Source organism: Budorcas taxicolor, chromosome 3, assembly GCF_023091745.1.
Source record: "Budorcas taxicolor isolate Tak-1 chromosome 3, Takin1.1, whole genome shotgun sequence".
Taxonomy (NCBI): Eukaryota; Metazoa; Chordata; class Mammalia; order Artiodactyla; family Bovidae; genus Budorcas; species Budorcas taxicolor.
The window spans coordinates 99,414,434-99,437,437 of NC_068912.1; the positions used below are offsets into that span (position 1 = coordinate 99,414,434).

Below are 23,004 nucleotides of genomic sequence, written 5' to 3' on the forward strand. Positions count from 1 at the left end.
CTAAGACCTGGCTCACTACTATAATCTCTTTTTTATCAACCCCAAACCCTCTTGATTTCCTTGTCTGTAGCCCCCAAGATAGGCCAGAGATCTAGGTCTTTTTTGCTTTTTTCTGGATTGAACCTTATTCTGACTTGTGTATAATTGCAACTTTCACAGCTAAAAGTTGGACCTCCGAGGACCCTAGGGAGGGGCTTGGCAGATGAAAAATTAAGTAAATCTCGATTTTTTACTTTCCAGCGCCGAGGTCCATCATTAGAAGTAACACAATGTCAAGTTTTACAATAAGAGTCTTGTGCCCCCCCCACAGGTCTTCCAGTCATGTCTGGGTGCGCCTGGGCATGTCCAGAACCCTTGTTCTCGGAGATAACCCCTAGCCCAAGGCACATTTACCATCGGCTTAAGGTCAAAGTACAAGTCTGGCCACCATGTGTTTGGTGGATGTATTGCGGTAGTGGAGTTTAGCACCTCTCGTGTAAGTCCATTTTGCAGCTTTCAGGTGATTTTGATGGGTTGATGCGGGTTCACGCTGGCAACTCTGGAGCAGAGTAACTGGGTCATCCACAAGATGGCCCAGCCGAGTTGTCCTGGTCCTGTTGGCGCCTTCGAAGCTTTAGCCTCAAGGGGTTGGACGGGTGCAGAGATGCTTTCCATTCTTTTTTAGCGTCTTTCTGCTCTGCTGAAGCAGCTGGGCGTACGTGGTTGTAATGCACCCAAGGCCCGATACCGTCGACCTTTAGGGCAGTTGGGGTGGTAAGAAGAACAACATAAGGACCCTTTCATTTGGGTTTTAATGCCTTGGTTTGGTGCCTTTTGACCCATACCCAGTCTCCGGGGCCAATGTCATGTAAGGGAATAGTTCCCTTATTTTGACCCACATGTATTTCCCGGAGCAGTTTCCAGACACGAGAGTGCACCTTGCTTAAGGCCATCAAGGCCTCTTGGAATTGCCCCAACGTGGGAGGCGGTAGTTTCTTCCCTTTAAATATTGGACATACAGGGGGAGGTCTCCCATACAGAATTTCAAATGGGGTCAGATTAAGTTGATAAGGAGTATTATGCACACGGAAGAGGGTGAAGGGAAGGAGGGTCACCCAGTCCCCGCCAGTCTCTATAGCCAATTTAGTTAAAGTTTTTTTTAGAGTCCGATTCATTTTTTTTACTTGCCCTGAGCTCTGTGGACTGTATTTACAATGTAACTTCCATTTAGTCCCCAGGGCTAGGGCAAGGCTCTGAACTATTTGACTCACAAAAGCAGGTCTATTATCAGAGCCGATGGTCACTGGCAGGCCAAACCTGGGAACTATTTTTTTTAAATCTTTTTTGCCACTATCATCGTGGTTTCTCCCTTTGTAGGAAAAGCCTCCACCCACCCTGAGAAGGTATCTATCAACACTAACAAGTACCGGTAACCATACTTGCCTGGCCTTACCTCAGTGAAATCTATTTTCCAGTGTTGCCCTGGTCCTTCTCCCCGATACCTCAGTCCTGCATGTTGTCCTTTTCCTGGCCTCATCTGTTGACACGCCTTACAAGCATGCACTATGTTCTTTACAGTTGTCTGGTGCCGGGGAAATCGCAGGCACACAGTTTGAAAGAGCATCAGAGTCTTTTTTTTTTCCCAGATGAGTAGACAAGTGCAAATGCTCACATAGTTGCCGTCCTAACTGAGCAGGGAGTATCAAGTAGCCGTCTGAGTCTCGGTACCATCCATCTTTATCTTTTTGAAGGTTGGTGTGTTTTTGGATCCAAGCAAAGTCTGTGGAGGAATACTCAGGGGTTGGGGGCAGAGTTCCCGTACCTGGAGGTGGAAGTCCGATCGCCAACACAGGGGTGATGAAATCTTTATCAGCTACTTTTTGAGCTGCCAGGTCTGCAGCATGATTCCCTCGTGCCGTGGGGCTGTCACCCTTCTGATGTCCAGGTACGTGTACTGTTGACACAGCCCGAGGCATCTGTACAGCCTCTAAAAGTCTACGGACTTCAAGCAAGTTAATTTTTTTTTCTTCAGCTGTCAAAAACCCCCGTTCCCGATATATCGGGCCCTGGATGTGTACCGTGCCAAAAGCATAGCGACTGTCAGTGAAAATAGTTATTTTTTTTCCTTTGGCTCTCTCTAATGCTTGAATCAGGGCAATTAACTCTGCCTTTTGTGCTGAGGTATCCGGGGGAAGGGCCTCTGCCCATATCGTCTGTCCAGAGTCATCTACTCCTGCGGCTCCCGCCCGTCTCTGTCCATCTTTTACACGACTGCTGCCATCTGTGAACCATTTTAGCTCACTGTTATCCAGTGGAGTATCGGTTAAGTCCTTTCGCATTGCTGTTACCCCAGCCAGTATCTCATCACAATCATGGAGGGGGCTATTTTCCCCCGGATTGGGCAAAAGAGTGGCCGGATTTAGAGTGCAGGGAATTTGGAAATGAATCCGTGGAGTGTCAAGTAGCAAGGCCTGGTAGTGCATCAAGCGGGCATTAGAAATCCATTTATCTGGGGGTTGCTTTAAAACTCTCTCTATGGCATGAGGAGTGTAGACCAAGAGTCTCTGTCCATAAATCAGTTTATCAGCATCGTGGACTAAGAGCACGGTGGCCGCGATGATACGGAGGCAAGGTGGCCATCCGGCTGCCACTGGGTCCAGTCTCTTGGAAAGGTAAGCTACAGGTCACTTTCATGGTCCCCATCTCTGTGTTAGTACCCCTTTTTCTATCCCCCGCTTTTCATTTACAAATAATTGGAAAGGCTTAGATGGATCAGGGAGGGCAGGAGCTTCTAGCAAGGCTCGCCTGAGCTCTTGGAAGGCCTCTTTTATTGGCTCAGTCCATTTTTAGTCCTTGTTTTTTTTGGTCCCTTCATATAGGGGCCTGGCCTTTTCTGCACACCCCAAGATCTATAACCGGCAATATCCCACCATTCCCAGAAATTTTCTCACTTGTCTAGGGTTAGCCGGCTCAGGGATCTGGAGGATGGTTTCTTTCATAGCCTGTGTTAGCCACCTCTGGCCCTGTTTTATCTTATAATCGAGGTATGTAACCTCTTGCTTGGCAATCTGGGCCTTTTTGGCACTAGCCCTGTAACCTAAAGTCCCCAAGGTTTGGAGAGGGTCACCTGTTGCCTCTTGGCACTCTTTCTCTGTAGCCGCTGCCAGCATAAGGTCATCAACATATTGTAATAAAACAATGGTAGGGTGTTCAACCCGATACTCATGGAGGTCTTCGTCCAGGGCCTCATTAAATAACGTGGGCGAGTTTTTGAAACCCTGTGGTAAGCGAGTCCATGTCAGCTGTGCAGGGGTCTGACCACCGTCTTCCTGCCATTCGAAGGCAAAGATCTCTTGGCTTGCGGGGTCAAGAGGCAAACTGAAAAAGGCATCTTTAAAATCTAAAACAGTGTACCAAATGTAGTTTGGAGGCAAGTTGCTTAGCAATGTATAAGGGTTAGGAACCATAGGATGAATATCATTCACCCGTTTGTTGACTTCTTGTAGATCTTGAACCGGTCTAAAATCAGTTCCCCCAGGCTTTTTTACAGGCAACAGGGGAGTGTTCCATGGGGACCGGCACATTTTCAGGACCCCAGCGTCTATGAGGCGTTGTATATGAGGAGTAATTTCTTGTCGAGCCTCTTGACTCATGGGATACTGTCGTACCCTCACTGGGGAAGCACTGGCTTTCAGTTCTACAATGATAGGGGGCCTTTGTTTGGCTAGTCCCATTCCTGCAGTTTCAGCCCAGGCCTGAGGGTATCTTTGAACCCACGGTTGTACTTCAGGGCTTATTGTCGCTGGGGCCTCTGGCAAGTAGAGTCTGTATTTATCTTTTAATGCCAGAGACAAGACCTGAAGAGGATGCCCGGTCCATCTAAAACTGACACTTGTCCGTGGTCGAAATGAATTTGGGCATTTACTTTAGACTGTAAATCTCTTCTCAACAAGGGCGCTGGACACTCAGGTATCACCAGAAAAGAATGAGTAACCTGGTGGGCCCCCAAGTTCACATGCCATTTTGTAGTCCATCCATATCGTTTAGTCCCGGTTGTTCCCTGCACCCAGGTACTTTTTTTAGACATGGGTCCATCTTTTTGGTTTAAGACTGAGTATTGGGCTCCCGTGTCCACCATGAAGCCAACAGGTTTTCCCTCCACATTTATAGTTACCCAGGACTCAGGGAGGGGCTTCGAGCCCTGACCCCCCTAGTCGCTATCCTCACCCGTGTAGAGGATATGACTGTCTGGAGAGGGAGTCTCGTTCTTGGGGTTCTTGGGCCCCTCTTTTAGATTTTTCTTGGGGCATTTATCTTTTTAATGTCCAAACTCTTTACAAAACGCACATTGGTTTTTTTCAAGCTTACGCCTTGTCGTTTTTTCTTCAGTTTTTGAGTCCAGTTTTTTTCCTTTCTGGAACCTGTTTTTGTTTTCAACCCCAGCAAAAAATATCTGGGCCAGCTCTTTTTTATTTTTACGGTTTTTTTCAGCTCTAAATTTTCTTTCTTCTCTTTTAATGCGGTCCTCTCTCTCTTCTGGGGTCTCTCTATGATTAAAAACTCTCTCAGCTGCCCTCACTAGATCTTGCAAGGATTGTTCATTTAACCTCTCTATCTTTTGTAACTTTTTTTTAATATCGGGGGCTGCTTGATTTACAAATGCTAACATAACTGCCGCTCGTGACTCATCTGCCTGTGGGTCCATAGGGGTATACTGTCTAAAAGCTTCCATTATCCTTTTAAGGAAGGCTGCTGGGCTCTCATTTGGTTCCTGCCTCACTGAATTTATTTTGGCCAAATTAGTTGGCTTCCTGGGGGCCACTCTAAGGCCGGCCATAAGAGTCTGACAGTACACCCGGAGATGCTCCCTACCTTCAGCGCGTTCGAAGTCCCAGTTGGGTCGCACCAAGGGGAATCCCTCCTCAATGAGGTTAGGCTGTATTGTGGGCCTCCCATCCACCCCTGGCACATTTTTCCGAGCTTCTGACAGGATCCGCTCGTGCTCCTCTGTAGTGAAAAGCACCTGTAACAGTTGCTGACAATCATCCCAAGTGGGATTGTGAGTAAAAAGGATAGACTCTAAAAGATCAATAAGACCCTGCGGTTTTTCAGAGAAGGAGGGAGTCTGGGTTTTCCAATTGTACAAATCACTAGTGGAAAAGGGCCAATACTGATATGTCCGCTCTCCACCCTCTCTGGCTAGTCCTGCCCAGACCGGAAACGCGTGAACAGTGGAGGAGGGGACTTCTGGGTCTTCTTCCGCTACGCTGGCCATTTTTCTTGTTTTTTCCCGAGTTCCCTGGGCGGGGCCCCCTTCTCTGGGATGAGCTGAAGGCTCGGTTCTCCTCCTGGCTTCTCCCGATGAAACCTGTGGAACCTGTGGAAGCAAGGGCGGATGTGGATCCGCATACGGGGATGGGAACAATTCGGTCTCCAGATCTATCAGATTAGGATACAGAGAAGATTCCTGGAAGACCAGCTTTGGTCGATTCTCGTCCTTTTTTTCTTCTTTTTCTTCGGAAGCCTTCATGACTAGCGCCTGTGGGCTTGGCGAGGTTGGAGTTGGGGAAGAGGGACGGGGAGGTTTAGGAGGAGTGAGAACAAAGGGTTTAAGCCATTCCGACAGGTTTTTCACTAGATCCTGCCAGACCAGAACGTAGGGAGTCTGATCTGGGTGCCCGGCAGGACTAGGAGTAAGCACCCTCTCTTTAACTGCCTGGATAATTTGGGGATTGAAGGTTCTCTCTTGTGGCCATCCGACGTCAAAGGTGGGCCACTCGGCGGAACAGAAAGTCACCAGTTTGCTCTTCTTTACCAGTAACGAAAGAGTCTGAGCTCTAGACTTGAAATCAGAGAAGTGGTTAATCATAAGAGATAAAGGAGTAGAAGTTGTTTGTCCCATGATCACAGAAAAGTACACTGGGAGTCAACAGAGCACAAAAAGAGCAGCACAGACACCACAAATAGACAAACAGATAACAAACGCAAGGTGGCCACCGACAATGCACTCAATCTTACCTGCAGGATGTTCACAGAGCCAGCCGCCTCCCCAGCATGAAACTGGGCCCCGGCCTTACGATGGACTTAATCTAGTAACCAGAGCCAGCTGCCTCCCCAGCACGAAACCAGGCCCCGGCCTTACGCTGGACTTAATCCAGTAACCAGAGCCAGCTGCCTCCCCAGCACGAAACCAGGCCCCGGCCTTACGCTGACTTGCCTCTGCACTTTTCAGCCAGATGCCTCCCCAGTATGATACCGGGCCCCGGACTTAATCTGGGCTTCTGCAACGTTAGCACCGGTGCTCAGAGCTCTTATCTCCTAATGAGGTTACTCCCTTCTACCAGGAGAGTTGTCCTCCCCGGCGGGACGGAGATCCCAGATGAGCCCCCAGATGTTATGCTCCGAGCCCGTATCTCCGAACCGACCGAGAGAGCAAGTCCACCACAGTATTGCAAACGCAAGAAGGGAGTTTGTTTATTCCTAACGTGCTAGGGCCCAAGTCTCATCCCACACAAGGGAATCCGACAAGAGCCCCGAACAAAGGAGTATGGAGACTTATATACAGGCAGTTCTTTGTCTCAGTTACAGGAGTAGCTGGCGTTACATGATTGGCCAGGCAGGATGAGCGCATATCCTGTCTCTTTCTGGTAAACATGACTCAGGTCCTAGAGACCATCGTTTGGTCCCTAACAGACCAAGGCTTGTGTGGCGAGTTCAGTGTGGCATGTAAGGAAGGGATCAGGGCTGGGCCATGTGGAGGACAGCCCTGAATCCCTGTGCTCAGCAAGGGTTAGAAGCCTCTGCTCTCTTCCTTTTTATCTCCCAACCCAGGAACTGCATTGGGAAGCAGTTTGCCATGAATGAGTTGAAGGTGGCCGTGGCCCTGATCCTGTTTCACTTTGAGCTTTCACCAGATCCCTCCAGGAGCCCTGTGCCCCTTCCAGTCATTGTGCTGAGATCCAAAAATGGGATCCACTTACAGCTCAGGAAGCTCCTCTGACAAGGACAAGGATAAGCTCTGAGGGCTCCTGCCTGCCATCCTGTCTTGCTGTTACTCACTCCTGTCCTTGCCTCTTTGCCCACTTCCTGCTTCAATCTGCTCACCTGCTAGCCTGCCTTATCTCCTGCCTCCTGCCCAGCAGACTTCCCTCCTCCACTCTGTCTAATATCTCCCTTTGTTCCTCCCCTTCTGCTTGCCTGTCTTTCCCTATATTCACTTCTTTTTGCTGCTAAAATAATTAACCACAGCATTAGAAACTAAGAGGCCTTCCCAGGTGATGCTAGTGGTAAAGAATCTGCCTGTAACGCAGGAGACATGAGTTCAATCCCTGGTAGGAAAGATCCCCTGAAGGAGAGCAGGGCAACCCACTCCAGTATTCTAGCCTAGAGAATCCCATGGACAGAGGAGCCTGGCAGGTTACAATCCGTAGGGTCCCAAAGAGTCAGACATGACTGAAGTGGCTTAGCATGCTCATGCATGTAGGGACTTAGAACAGCAGCTATTCTCTGACAGCTATGGAGTCAGAAATCTGAAATGGGTTTCCCTGGACACAACCAAAATGTTGGTGGGCCCCACTCCAAGGATCTAGGACAGCATCCCTGCTCTTTGCCTTTTCTGCATCTAGAGCTGCAATCCTTGCATTCCTTGGCTCTGCGCCCTCCTTCCTATATGAATCCAGCAGCATCTTCAAACATCCCTCTGCTTCTGTCTTCACATCAACTTCTCTTAAAGTTTCTTCCAATAAAATTTCTCTAAACATTAACTATACAACCCCAAAGCTTTTTTATTTTAAACTAAGACTGCCATATTTCAGTAGTGGCCATCTTTCATTGTATTTCAAATTTATATTCTCTCATTTCTTAAGATGGAAAATAGAGGCATTCACACAGACAAGTCACTGAAAATTTAAAAAATACACGATCATCCTTAATCTCAGTATGCATTAACCTACTGTAGGGTTAAAAAAAAGGAGGGAGTCTGTGAAATTTTCAGTTGCATTGGATAAATGAAAATGTGGTCAAGTGGGGTACTTCAAGGTTATTTGATACTACAGAATTAAACGCTGGTTCTGTGCAATATCACACTGCTAAATAAGGTAACCCAGGGATAAGTTATCCAAGGAAGCTATATTTTTTTATCTGCATGGTTTTATTTTATTTTATTTGTTTACTCTTTGTATTTTCTATTGAAAAGAAAGTGTTAGTCACTCAGTCGAGTACAACTCTTTGCCATGCTGTGGACTGGAATATGCCAGGCTCCTCTGTCCATGGAATTTTCCAGGCAGGAATACTGCTACTGCTGCTGCTGCTGTTAAGTGGGTTGCTATTCCCTTCTTTAGGGGATCTTCCTGACCCAGGGGTCGAACCTGGGTCTCCTCAATTTGCAGGCAGACTCTTTACCCTTTGAGCACCAGCCCAATTTTGTATTGGCGTACAGTCAATTAACAATGTGTGTTAGTTTCAGGTGAACAGCTAAGGGACTCAGCCATCAGGAATCTTTAAAAAACATTTACTTTTCTGTTTCATTTAAAACTGTCTAAAGGTTTAAAAAATGTAAGCATGTGATAGGTTGCAGGATTCTGGAACAAGGCAAATTCCTAGTTCAAGTTATAAATACTATCTTCTCTTTATAATACTTACATTTTGTAACAAAAGAGAGATTGGTTTAAGAAAACAAATACAAAAACAGCAACAAACCTGGAAGCCCAGGTCTGAGTTCTGCCTTCACCTTCACCCTCCCCCAGGTGGGCGGGGACATCCTCCCAGATCAGGCTGGGTGCTCAAGGGAGGTCAGGCACAGTCAGGGACAGTCAGTGATCCATCCAGAAGCCACTGCACCATGAGTGTCTCTGTACTGAGCCCCTCCAGAGCCCTGGGCGGGGTCTCTGGGCTCCTGCCAGTGGTCTCGCTGCTCGGCTTGGTTCTGCTTCTGCTCAAGGCGGCACAGCTCTACCTGCACAGACAGTGGCTGCTCAAAGCCCTTCATCACTTCCCGTCTCCTCCTTCCCACTGGTTCTATGGACACAAGCGGGAGGTAGGATGGAGCTGGATGGGGGAGTGGGAGGGTCGGGAGGGCCGGAGATCTAGAGCATGGTCACACTCAGCAAGTTCACACCTGGCCCTGTGCTTGCCTGAGAGCACAGACGTGCAGTCTGATGGGTCAGCCCCGTGGGTTCACTGTGTGTGGGGACAACAGACAGGAATCTAAGAAGGTGTCAAGTCACAGGAAAAGAGGCTTACCTGCGGGGTTGGGTTACGTCAGGTGTGGAGACAAACCGGCTTGGTTCATTCAGACTAAGGGATTTTCTAGTCCCATAAGGTCAGTGCCAGAAACCCACACCAGAGGCCACACACAGTAGTGAAGTTTCCAGGATGGGGCCAGGTGAGGAGAACTGCCTGCTTGGTGTTCTCTCTCTGAACTATGAGCTCTTGGAACTGAGCCTGTAATCCTCCTCACCCTCAGCCCCCAAAACAGAGCCTGCACAGAGTGGTGTCAGTCCATTGTGTGGAGGGACAGGCAGGAGGGAGAGGAGCAGCTTGCAGGTTGGGAGGGGCAGCACCTGCCCACCCAGCACCGGCACCAAAGCCTGGGGGTGGGGGAGCTCAGAGCAAAGTCAGGGCCCACATGGAAATGGGTCAGCAAGGGTCTGTGGCTTAAAGAAGTTTTAGGAGATAATCACAGGTTGCAGAGAGCTGAGGTCTCTCTCAGCAGCACGATTAGAGCAGAGTGGAGCCAAAGACGAGAACTAGAAGCAGCCCAAGCCCCATGCAGGCTGGCCCAGTACCTCTCTCCCCTCTCCTTCCTGATCTCCTGCACCCCAGGTCACTCAAGGTCCTCCCCCACTGCCTGTGCACACCAGCCTCTGGGACTTGGCTCCCATGTGTCCTCTCCCCAGAATGATCTCATCCCTCCTATGACTGTTTCATAAGCCCCAGGCCCAAGTCATTTTCATCCTGGGTTTCCCAGGAGAGGAGAGGACTTTCTTTTTCCCTTGGATGTCCTTCTCACAAGTCAGTGGTAACTGGATGCAGCTATTTCTCTCTGCAAGATTGTAGTATGAACTTCTTCTGGGAAACCTTGCCTCTGGCTCATGTTTCTATCCTGAAAGCATCTTAGTAAATTATGAATCAAAGAATGACCAAGTGCAGGACAAAGAGCTTTCTAACATCCGGGTCTTTGTTAGGCTCCTTTCCCCAAAGCTTCCCCATGGACTTTGTCTTCCCTCCATCACACATTCATGACGGCCTCCTGTTATGGCCAGTTGATCTCTCAGTCACCTCTACGCCCCTGCAGGGTCCAAACAGCATCCTAGAGCAGCATCCTAGTTCAGTGCCTTAAATCCATGTCTGGCACAGAGTAAATGCTCAGTAAACACAAGCTCAGTGAAGGAATGAAACCCAGAGTAGACAAGTTGCCTCAGAGCTGGTGAGTCCTGATGGTAGAAGGATGCAGGCAGAGATTAGATATCAAAGTACAGAGGGTTGATCTGAGTCACACAGAAGTCACTGAAATAAAGATTTGACTACTTGGAACATTTGTTTAATCAACTGTTGATGAGAAATCCAGAGGTGACAAAACAAACTGAGTCTCCAGAGTTGAGGAGAAACAGTTGCTTTTTGCAGTTGTGGCAAAGATGCCAGGCCACCAGGTGGAGGGAAGAATGTGCGTAAAGACCTGGAAGAGGAGCAGGTGGAGCCAGTGCAGGGAGCGCTGGCGGCAGCAGCATCCTGGGGGCAGAGCGATGGGTCCTGTGGAATCGCCAGCCTGTCAGGACAAGCATAGAGAGAGGGTAGTCAGAAAGGAAAGGCCTTTGTGGTCCACACTCAGGAGTTTGCAAAGTTTCCACTATAAGATGGGAAGTGTACAAAAGTTCCTGACAATTAGTCAATGAAAATGAGATTAAAACTCCACATATCAAAATCTTATTGCAGTATTATTTACATATGTGTACACTCAGAATTTGTCCTACAACAGTGCACACACACAATATGGAAAATAATAATATATACACACAATGTGGTATTTAATTTTTCCACCTAGCCATATACATTCCAAAGACTTTTTCATACTAAGAAACATTAACGTGTATGCTGGGATGATATTAAACATATATAATGATCATCATGGCAAAATGAAATTAATATATAAATTCAATTCCTAAAATACCTATTTACTCTCTAAATAAACCAAGTTATATGACAAAACTGCTTACCAAATGATTCAAATTGTCATAAATTGCTCAAGCAGTTATGTCACTATGTACAAGTTATTTCCAAAAATTTCATAAACCAAGGAGTTATCCTTGACATAAGTTTCTGTAGGCCCATAACTCTACCCAACATAGGACAAATCCAATCTTAGGATGGGTGGTGGACAGCCTGCAAGTTTGGATGAGATTCCAGGTCAGAAGAAATAGTTCAAAACTTAGTTCTGCTGATGGATCCAGAGTGATCACCTGGTACCCTTCAGACCTTAACCCCCACACCAGCTCCAGTACTAAAAGAAAGACATTACTGACTTGTGTTTCCCTTGGTGACAGTTCCAACAGGAGAGTGAGCTGCCACTCTTACTGAAAAGGGTAGAGAAATACCCAAGGGCCTGTGTTCACTGGCTGTGGGGCACAAGGGCCTTCGTATTGGTCTATGACCCTGACTACATGAAGATGGTCCTGGGGAGATCAGGTGAGAGGGAAACCCTCAGCAGGAGACAATCTTCCATTTGAGTACATGCCCCTAGGTGTGAAATTCCACGACACTGGCATATCAGACAGCAAGGCCTAAGCTCCTCCAAACACCCTCCAGAACCACAAGCCAGACTAAAACATGCTTAAACACCTGGGTCTGGTTTCTCTTTTGCATCTTCCTTTTTTTCATTTTACAACCAAACTGAGTTGATCTCAGCTCTGGAAGACAATTCTTTATCCGATGTAAGTTTCTGTAGGCAGTTTACAGTTTTGGCCCATAACTCTACCCAACATAGGACAGAATCTGATCTTAGGATGATGGTGGACAGCCTGCAAGTTTGGATGAGATTCCAGGTCAGAAGAAATAGTTCTAAACTCTTAGTTCTTCAGGTGGATCCAGAGTGATCCTGGTAGGGCACTGATCTAGGTTGGGCACCTCTTCACTACTGCCTGTCCTGGGTCATGAGATGGCCAGACCACCACAGATTGTTGAAGAAATACAGCTTCTGTCTTATTCTCTGGCACTGAACAGAGTTTATGTTTCAGGGCAATTCACCACCTTAGTACTGTGGGTGTTCTGCTCTGGAACACCGAGTCTGATTTCCTGGGACCACAGTGACTGTCAGGACAGAGAGAGAGTTAGAGATGGGTGGCAAGGGTGTGGTGGCTTCAGACAGACCACCATCTGGCAAGCACCAGGAAGGGAAGGGACCACATCATCTAAATATCAGTTGCTCTGGAGGCTGTACACTGTGTTTCACCCCATCCGTGTTCCCTCCTTACTTTCCAGACCCAAAGGCTCATATTGCCTACAGATACCTGAAGCCCTGGATTGGTAAGTACATTTAAATACAACTGCTGACCACACACCATTTAGGTTAACCAAGAGCAGACTCTGTGTAAATGAAAAACAACAGGTGCCAGGCACCCTCATCTCTCAAACCTCATTTCTCTTCTTCTAATAAAACCATCAGTCTATGTAATGGTGCTATAGCCCTCCTGAAGTTCAGCCTCTTCTTCATCACTACTTAGTCATTTCTAATGTTCCCAGCATGACTTTTCAATGAGTCCTTCAATTACCTGCCCCCCATTTCTAGACCTCTGTCTCACTGCTGTCATAATCACATGCTATAGACAGACATATTGGAAATTCACATCCCTAATATGTTCTGGCCTCACTGACCCTTGCCCATGATGAGACTTCTCCTGACACCCTTGGTTCCTCCCAAGATGGCCCTAGTCTCCCTGATGCCCATACACACCCATCTGTGGTCCAGGGACAGTTTTACTGCTGTTGGAGGGGCAGACATGGTTCCAGCACCGGCAGATGCTGACCCCAGCCTTCCCCTATGACATCCTGAAGCCCTGTGTGGGACTCATGGCCGACTCTGTCCAAGTGATGCTGGTAAGTCCATCGCTTGTCACCATATCATTAGAATCCAGCACAGCTGACAAAGTCCACTATCAGACACTTATGTCCCTCACACACCCATTGAATAGAGCCCCACAGAATGATGCATTCTCGACTTAGTGTGAGACAGCATTCATTAAAGCTAGGTGGGACAGAGGAACATCTAGGCACCAGCTTGGATCCATAATTTTCTCCTCACCGAGAGAAATCAGGGCCATGGTGTATTCAGGGTCCACTCTTCTCCCATCTCCATGTTTGATCACAGGGGAGTAGATCAAGGAGGTCAGTGCAAATTGGCCCTGGCTGGCCTGGGCAATGGCAGCTTTGGTGGCAGAGTGGACATACCAGGATGTCACACAGGTGGGCTCTGGCCTGGGTTCCATGGATTCTGCACATCACTGAGCCACTCATGGGAGGAAATGAGCCCAGGTCTATACTCACAGAACTGGGCCTTCACAAACATCACCTCTGATCTGGCAGAAGTACCACCAGGTATTAGGCAACATTAAATGAATGAAAGGGATTGAGTAGATCATGTCCCTTATAGGAGCCCTATTAGAGCCACTTTAGCTTGCCTTGAAATATTTGCTTGCTCATGCTGGACATCACCTGTCCAGTTCTGATCTCAGGACACAAAAGATTCTCCCTTTTCCCCTGAGAAACTATGCTTTCTGCTCTGCCCCATTTGAGGTATTATTAAACATTACTCTTAAAATTCAGAATTAATTAAGCTATTAAAAGAGAATATAACTGTTGTATAGTAAAGGTTCAAAGAAATAGGCATCACATTATTTATGTGTCTTACAGCACTAAATTGCTAAAACATATCTGCTTAGAAAATGAGGAAATCTCATCTGAAGATGTAGAGATGGAGAGAAAGCCTGGCCTTGGCAGCACAGGTCTTCTAGGGGAGCAGAGCAGGGCCAGTGCCTCCTCCCTCCACAGGACAAGTGGGAGGAGCTTGTCATCCAGGACTCACATCTGGAGATCTTTGGACATGTCTCCTCGATGACCCTGGACACCATCATGAAGTGCGCCTTCAGCCACCAGGGAAGTGTCCAGACAGACAGGTCAATGACATCTCTTCCAGGTCAGGGTCCTGTTCTCACCAGCAGGGAAGGAACTGAGAGGCAATAGAGACAGATAGAATGTTTCTCAGCACAAAACGTTCTGCAGAGAGACATGTACCACGGTCAGATTCCACCTAGACCGTCCTTGACTCAGTCACAGGTCCCTGATTCCTACACAAAGAGAAGCCTGTACCCTCAGCACACCTGTAAAGGACTCCAGGAGGAGGGGCTCCAGGACAATGAGGCAGAAATGACAATGCCTCCATGCTGCCTGTCCCCTCTGACTGAAGAATCATCCACCCAGAGCCCCACTCCCTCTCCAAGTCAGAAAGTGAAGGCTGCCCCGTTGTGTCTGACTCTTTGCGACCTCAAGGACTATACAGTCCATGGAATTCTCCAGGCCAGAATACTGGAGTGGGTAGTCTTTCCCTTCTCCAGAGGATCTTCTCAAACCATGGTTGAACCTAGGCCTCTTGCATTGCAGGCAGATTCTTTACCATCTGAGCTATCAAGGAAGCCTGACTGATCGACTTCACTTTCTTGGGCTTCCCTGGTGGCTCCGATGGTAAAGAGTCTGCCTCCAATGCAGGAAACCTGGGTTCGATCCCCGGGTCAGGAAGAACCCCTGGAGAAGAAATGGCAACCCACTCCAATACTCTTGCCTGGAAAGTTCCATGGACAGAGGATCCTGGTAAACTACAGTCCATGGGGTCACAACTGAGTGACTTCTCCAGGTCAGAGGCTCCCTCAACTCCAATCTCTTCTGTGTCCTCTCCCTTCAGGAATTTTCAGTCCTACATCCAGGCCATCAGGGACCTCGGTCATCTGATTTTTTCCCAACTGAAGAATGCTCTCCACCAGAACGACCTCATCTACAGGCTGACCCCTGAAGGCCGATGGGACCACCAGGCCTGCCAGCTCGCCCATCAACACATAGGTTCCCCTCCTCATAGGCTGCTCCTTCATCAGGCTCATGTGAAAGTGGCTGGTCTTGACCGTTCAGGCACAGCCCAGACTCCTGCTTTCTCTTCAGGAGCTGGCTCACACCCTCCTGCTGCAGGGACTGGGAACCCAGAGGTCAGCATGTCAGGTGTTGAATAGGGAATTACAGGAGTCACCAGGTTGGCGATGACTGAGTGAGACCCCTCCCAGCAGCATTCAGGCAGAGCCTCCGTGGGCTGTGTTACTTCAGGGATTGCCGCCTGGAGTAGATGTCGCTGGAGCTCTCAGTCCTGACATGCTCACCCAGTGCCACCCACCTTATCCACCTGGCACCCAGACTGGGCCTGAGGGGGCAGATGGGGCTATGGTGGGTGCTGCATATGGGTGCCCAGAGTCCTCAGCTCTGGCTGGGAACCACTGTTCTGGGACAGACGCAGTGATCAAGGAAAGGAAGGCTTGCCTGAAGAAGGAGGGAGAGCTGGAGAAGGTGAGGAGCAGGAGGCACTTGGACTTCCTGGACATCCTCCTCTTTGCCAGAGTGAGTGTGGGCAGGAGAGGCCTGAGCCTTTGTGCAGAAGCACACAGGAAGGGCAGACCTGCAGTCTAGCCCTGCCTCCACAGATGGAGAATGGGAGCAGCTTGTCTGACAAGGACCTCCATGCCGAAGTGGACACATTCATGTTCAAGGATCACGACACCACAGCCAGTGGCATCTCCTCTATGCTCTAGCCTCCCACCCTGTGCATCAGCAGAGGTGCCAGGAAGAGATCCTGAGCCTCCTGGGGGATGGCGCCTCCATCACCTGGTGAATGTCCAGGAGATAGAAGAACCCTGTCCCATCTGAGCTAGAGAGAATCCCTGGTTGTCCAGTCCTGCCTGCCCTCAGGTGGGCTTCCTTTTGGGGACCATCTGGACCAGATGCCCTACACCACCATGTGCATCAAGGAGGCACTGAGACTCTATCCACCAGTACCAGTCATTGGCAGAGAGCTGAGCAAGCCCATCACCTTCCCTGATGGACGCTCCTTACCTGCAGGTATGAACTTCACCTCACCACTCAGCTAAGCACTCTGTAGGACACGTGGTAGACCAGTAATCCACCTGTGCATTCCCAGTTCCAGGAGGCTCTAGCTTTTCTCTGCCTGAAGATAATATTTACTGTGTAGTTTGAATGAGTTTTGAAAAACACTTTTCCTTAAAAACCTACAAATAATACTACCATATATCCAACCATCCACTACTGGGAATATGACCAGAGAAAACCAGAATTCAAAAAGGACATGTACCCCAATGTCCATTGCAGCATTATTTACAACAGCCAGGACATGGAAGCAACCTAGATGTCCATTGGCAGGCGAATGGGTAATGACGATGTGTTCCATATACACAATGGAATATTACTGTCATAAAACAGAATGAAACTGATTCATTTGCAGTGAGGTGGATGAACCTACAGCCTGTTACACAGAGTGAGGTAACTCAGAAAGAGAAAAACAAATATTGAAACACACACACATACAGATATATAGAATCTAGAGAAATAGTTTTGATTAACCTATTTGCAGAGAAGGAATGAAGATGCAGACATAGAGAATGGACTTGTGGACACACGTGGAAAGGAGAGGGTAGGACAGACTGAGAAAGTAGTGTTGATATATACACCACTGTGTGTAAAATATTAATATGTAGCTAGTGGAAAGCTGCTTTATAACAGAAGCCCAGCCTGTTGCTCTGAGATGATCTAGAGGGGTGGAATGCGAAAGTGGAGTGAGGTTCAAGATAGAGGGGATATGTATATAGTTGTTTAGTTGCTGGGTTGTGTCTGACTCTTTTGCAACCCCATAGACTGTAGCCCACAAGGCTCTACTGTCCACAGCATTTCCCAGGCAAGAATACTGGAGTGAGTTGCCATTTTCTTCCCCATATACATACATACACACACACACACACACACATATATATATATATATACCTATACATATGTATGTATGTCCAGTTCAGTTCAGTTCAGTTGCTTGGTCATGTCTGACTCTTTGCATCCCCATGGACTGCAGCACACCAGGTATCCCTGTCCGTCACCACCTCCTGGAGTTTACTTAGACTCATGCCTATTGAGTCGGTGATGCCATCTAGCCATCTCATCCTCTGCCGTCCCCTTCTCTTCCTGCCTTCAAACTTTCCCAACATCAGGGTCTTTTCTAATGAGTCAGTTCTTCGAATCAGGTGGCCAAAGTATTGGAGTTTCAGCTTCAGCATCAGTCCTTCCAATGAATATTCAGGACTGATTTCCTTTAGGATGGACTGGTTGGATCTCCTTGCAGTCCAAGGGACTTTCAAGAGTCTTCTCCAGCACCACAGTTCAAAAGCATCAATTCTTCTGCACTCAGCATTCTTTATAGTCCAACTCTCACATCCATACATGACTACTGGAAAAACCATAGCTTTGATTAGATGGACCTTTGTTGGCAAAGTAATGCCTCTGCTTTTAATATGCTGTCTAGGTTAGTCATAACTTTTCTTCCCAGGAGTAAGCGTCTTTTAATTTCATGGCTGCAATCACCATCTGCAGTGATTTTGGAGCCCCCCGAAATAAAGTCTGTCACTGTTTCCCCATCTATTTGCCGTGAAGTGTGTATGTAATTGTGCATTCTTTTCATTGTTGTACATCAGAAATCAACACAACACTGTAAGTCAATTAACCTCCAATTGAAAAAAAAATGATTGACACAGAGCTTGAATGCAATAAAAGCTCAGTAAACAAATGTTGACCCTTCTGTATGGTGGTATGATGGAGCTTAAAATTCTAATTCCTTGAAACATGAAGGCTTAAGAGAAAAGCAGACAAAGGGGGAGGCATGGTTCTTTCATATGGAGTGTAAGTAAAGGAGGGAGCTCAAGGACTGCACGTCGTGGATCAGTTGGTTTGGTCTCTCAGGTGCCCCCTAGTAGATGGCAGAGAGCAGCTGATCATGTATCTGGGAGCCCTGCCGTGGCTGGAGGCCACCCACTAACTCACCTCCCAGTGGGTCTGAATCCCAGCCCTACTCCCTCCTAGCTGTGGGATCATAGACCCAACCCTTAACCCCTCTGAGGCTCAAGTGCTTCATCTGCTCATAGATACAGGAGTGCTTGCCTTGAGGGCTGTGTGAGGATTAAGCGAGTTACTACATATTCCCCAGAGTCATAATGACACTTGATAAATGTGAATTGTCACTCGACTGCTCCTAAGTGTAAACTTGCAGCTCTTTTACTTCATAATCCTCAGCCCTGGTCACCTTCTCCTAATCAGTGCTCATGTGCTTTGTCATGCCCCACCCACCTGTCTTCAAGAGCATCACTTTATTCTGAGTGAAGGAGGGTACTCCCATGGTGGCTCCCAGGACGTTTGTCCTGGGAAGACGCACATCCCCTGCACCATGGGACCATCAGGCTCCTCTCTCTCCTCTCTGCCCCACAGGAATCATCCTCCCCTCTCTTTTTGTGGGCTTCATCACAACCCAAAGGTGTGGCCAAACCCAGGGGTACAATGGTGGTGGGAGGAGGGCATGGGATGCTCTCTCCACAACAACCTGTCCTGCTCCTGCTCTGAGATTCTTGTCCCCTGGTAGGTTGATGCTAGGAGTTTGACCCCACATCTCCTGGCCCCATCTGCACATCTCTCTGCAGGTGTTTGACCCATCTTGGTTCACATCAGGTTCTACTCGACACAGCCATGCCTTCCTGCCCTTCTCAGGAGGATCCAGGCGAGGCCTCTGTACTTGGGGAAGCAGGTGTCACTGGTTGCTACCTGCTGTGTGTGACTGTCTACATTCATATGTGGAGCACGAAGTTCTGTTTTTGTATGTTGATGTGCTGAGAAGGAGGCCTGGGTCTCCATGTATAAGAAAGCCTGCAGGGCCCTCCACAATGGCATTGACCTCCTGATGTCCACAAGGACTGACCTTATTTCCATGTCAGTGGCTGATCCAAAGTATCCAGAGTTTTCCTCACTTTAGGAGTATAACTTTTTAGCACTCTAAGTTTTCATGAACGTTAAACTACATGTTTGGTTAGCACAATTTCAGTCACCTTAAAAGATGATTTTCTCTGTTCCCACATTCCTGGTTGGCACACTGCCTTTCTGTTTAATCCATCAATTCCCCCTCACAGTATCTGTCATGTTTGCACGGGTTTGGAACTTCAGCTACCTTCCATGTATAGGATCAGTTACAGTTGTCATTTGAAGAAAGTTTCACGGTCATGAGTGTGTTCTCTATTTCTGCAGTAGCTCTGATAGTTTTGACTGTGTATTAATATAACCATGACATATTTTCCTGTCACCAAAGTTCTTTGTATAATAGCAGAGGTTATATACCATAGTCCCAGATTCTACAGAGTCTAATGTTAGTAAGAAAAAGCATGAAGTGGAGGACAGTCAAGTCTGTCTTGGGGAGTGTAATGCTGATTCTGCTCATGGTGCCAACTATCTTGCTGTTCACACTGTACACATTGTTTCTGAACCCAGGGTAGTTAAGGCATGGACTAAGAGGTTGAAAGAAGACTGGAGGAGCCATGGGAACTGCAGACACGTTTATTCTCTCCTGGCTGGCAAGGCCGCCATAACACTGCCTGTCTCCTACCTGACGCAGCAGCTGGAGCAGCAGTCATAATACAACCATAAGGGAGCCAGAACATGACTTCATATAACATAACCATGACGTCGCTCCAGTGTAGCCCCAGCGCAGCAGGAGCCAGGGTTTTCTTGGTGAAACTCATTAAGGTGTACCACACACCACCCCTGGGGCCTTTCCAGGTGGAGTTTATATAACAAAAGTAGCCCCAGTCCAAGCGAGTACCATGTGAAGTGTGAATGCATGCTATACGTGATCTCATGTTACATAATCATTGTTTACAAACCGTGGGGCAAGAGCAAGAGGCCTCAGGGCGAGAGAGCCTGACCATGTCATTTTGGTTAATTTGCTCTTTCCTTACAGGGGGAAAACTTCTTTGTATTTGACAGATGTATTTGAAAAATCCCTTGCATGTAAAGTATAAGCACCCTTGAAATAGCTGTTAACCTGGATGATACACTCCTAAATGATTGCTGTGACAATCGTAAAGGCTATAGAAAGTTAGGCTTCCCTGGTAGGTCAGTTGGTAAAGAGTCTGCCTGCCATGCAGGAGACCTGGGTTTGATCCCTGGGTTGGGAACATCCCCTGGAGAAGGAAATGGAACCCACTCCAGTATTCTTGCCTGGAGAATCCCATGGACTGGTGGGCTACATACAGTCCATGGGATCGTAATTTCAGTGACTTTGAAACTTAGTAGAAACAAGTTTTTTCTGACTCTACAGCCCTAGGAAATTTTCAGTTGGTGAATCAACCTTTGCAGAACAGGTTTGAAGTAAATTGTCTTCTAAATTGGTTCTAGGATTTGGTTTATACCTGGGTCCAGTCCTTCCTTGTAGACATGGCTGCATGTCATGCAGCTGCCACTAGAGGGCAGGAGGGACTAGGCGATTTGATTCCTAGGTCAGACTGAATATTCTCACTCCATTTGGGATGTTTTCAATTCAATTAATTTTGTTTAAATATGAAGGTATGTATTAAGTGTGTCTCCGTGTGCCAAGACCTGTGCTAGGAGATGGGAACATAGGAATGATAACGCTGTCCTCCCCCAGGGCTCACTGTCAACAACACATCTACTCAAGACAGACATCATTCACCCATCCACTCTTTCACTCATTCATTCTTTGAGCAGACTGTGGGGGGATCCATGATCTGGCACTGTGCTGGGCACTGGATGTGATGTGTCCTTGAGTTAACACCCATGGTGCCTTGAGGGTCCCGAGTGGGAAGAGGTGCAGCCAGCAGAGGGGGTGAGGGTGGTGGTCACTGGATTGAGCCTTGAGCATGAGGATGGCAGAGGCGAGGGGAGGGGACCTCACCGTCACTGAGTCAGGAAGAGGAGAGGGACAGACCCCAGGTGAGTGAGGAGGAATCCAGAGAGGGCTGTGATGCCGCTAAGGCACTGCGACGTGTCCTCCCTGTGGTGGGGAATATAGCAGGCCTGGAGCGACTGTGGCTTTAGAGGGAGGGAAGGAGTGGAAGCTGAAAAGACCAGATGAGAAGCCCAAGGGATGGTTAGGAGGGTCATTTCTGGATTAGAATGGGAAGGTTCCAAAGGTAAATTGACTGAGGAGCTGAAGGGAGACAAGAAGTCAGACCATTAATTGGGAGGCAAATGGTCAGCAGGTTCAGGGTCATTAACCCTTGTCCTCTCTAGGAAGCCTCCTTGTTGCCACTCTGATTCCTTGCACAACCCTGTCTTGTCATCTCTTGGGACTGAACAGCCTGTTTTTCCACCATAGGTGGTAAGGTCCCGAGAGGGTGTCTCAGGACCCCTCCCCCTACAGTGCCCTGGGCTGACCTGAAACCAGGAATTGCCTATGGATGAGTAAATAAAGTACTAGTTCACATTTTGATCCACTTCACTTGACTCTGTGGCTTAGAGCACTGATGCCTCCTTACAGGTTTCCTGCTGAGAGCAGAAGTAGGAGGTTGGAGACAGTCCTTGGAGATGTGGGCTTTGTCTTAGGTCAGGGGGAGAGTTTGGCCCAAAGCTTTGCTGGCAAATTCATTGTGATGAGTAAGGAAGGGATCAGGGCTGGGCCATGTGGAGGACAGCTCTGAATCCCTGTGCTCAGCAGGGGTTAGAAGCCTCTGCTCTCTTCCTTTTCCCCTCCTTACCCGGGAACTGCATCGGGAAGAAGTTTGCCATGAATGAGCTGAAGGTGGCCGTGGCCCTGATCTTGCTTCGCTTTGAGCTGTCACCGGATCCCTTCAAGGTCCCTGTGCCCACTCCAGTCATGGTGCAGAGATCCAAAAATGGGATCCACCTGCAGCTCAGGAAGCTGTCTGATCCAGGTGGGGACAAGGACAAGCTCTGAGGGCCCTTGCCTGCCATTCTGTCTTGCTGTCACTCTCCCTGTCCTTGCCTCTTTGCCCACTTCCTGCTTTGATCTGCCCACCTGCCAGCTTGCCTCAACTCCTGCCTCCTGCCCAGCAGCAGACTTTCCACCCTTCTCTTCTCACCTTTCTCCAGGCTCCCTATCTGCTTATCTCTCCATCTCTGACTCCCTGTATCTCTCACTGTCCACCTAATCCTGATTGCCTGCTCTCTTCCAGCATGTCTGTTCTCCTCTGTGTTTTTTCCCTTCTGCCTGCCTGTGTATCCCTGTATTCACTTCTATTTTGATGCTAAAATAATTGCCTCTGCCTTAGGGACTTAGAACAACACAAAGTTATCCTCTGATGGTTCTGGAGTGAGACGTCAGAAATGGGTTTCCCTGGACACAACCAAGATGTTGGAAGGTCCCCTATCCAGAGACTTAGGTTAGGATTGCACTTTTTGCCGTTTTCACATCTGGAGCTGCAATCCTTGCATTCCTTGACTCCTGGGCCCTCCTCCACATTCAAGTCCAGTGGCATCTTCAAATGTCCCTCTGCTTCTGTCTTCACATAACCTTCTCTTTTATCAGGACTTGTGATTTACCTGGGTAATTCAGATAAAACAGGCTTGTTGTGGGGTTTTGGGAACTAGGACGAGGACACCTAGGGAGCCATCACAGGGCCTGCTAAGTCCTGTGTGACTTCTTTGCCCTGTGGCTCAGCTCTCTCCCGTGTGTGAGATGGGTCTACCCCTGTTTCACTCACACGGCATCCTCTTTCCCCATCTCTGGATAAAGTTCACAATATCATATGGAGTGTGTATGTCTTTTCTGAAAGGAATTGGGTGAAACAGAAGAGAGAGAAGTGGAGGGAAGACAGTGGAGAGGAGGAGGGGAGATGACACCTGCTCTCCACCTGCTCTGTGGGGCTGGAACCCCAGCAGGGAGAGCATGTCCAGCCCCCTTGCAACCTCACACTCCAGGGTCCC

General features: G+C 48.2%; 1 pseudogene; it reads left to right on the forward strand.

The window, feature by feature from the left end:
* The first annotated feature begins 8,818 nt into the window (after window positions 1–8,818).
* LOC128044398 (cytochrome P450 4A11-like) lies at window positions 8,819–22,015 on the forward strand (annotated as a pseudogene).
* The last annotated feature ends 989 nt before the right edge of the window (window positions 22,016–23,004 follow it).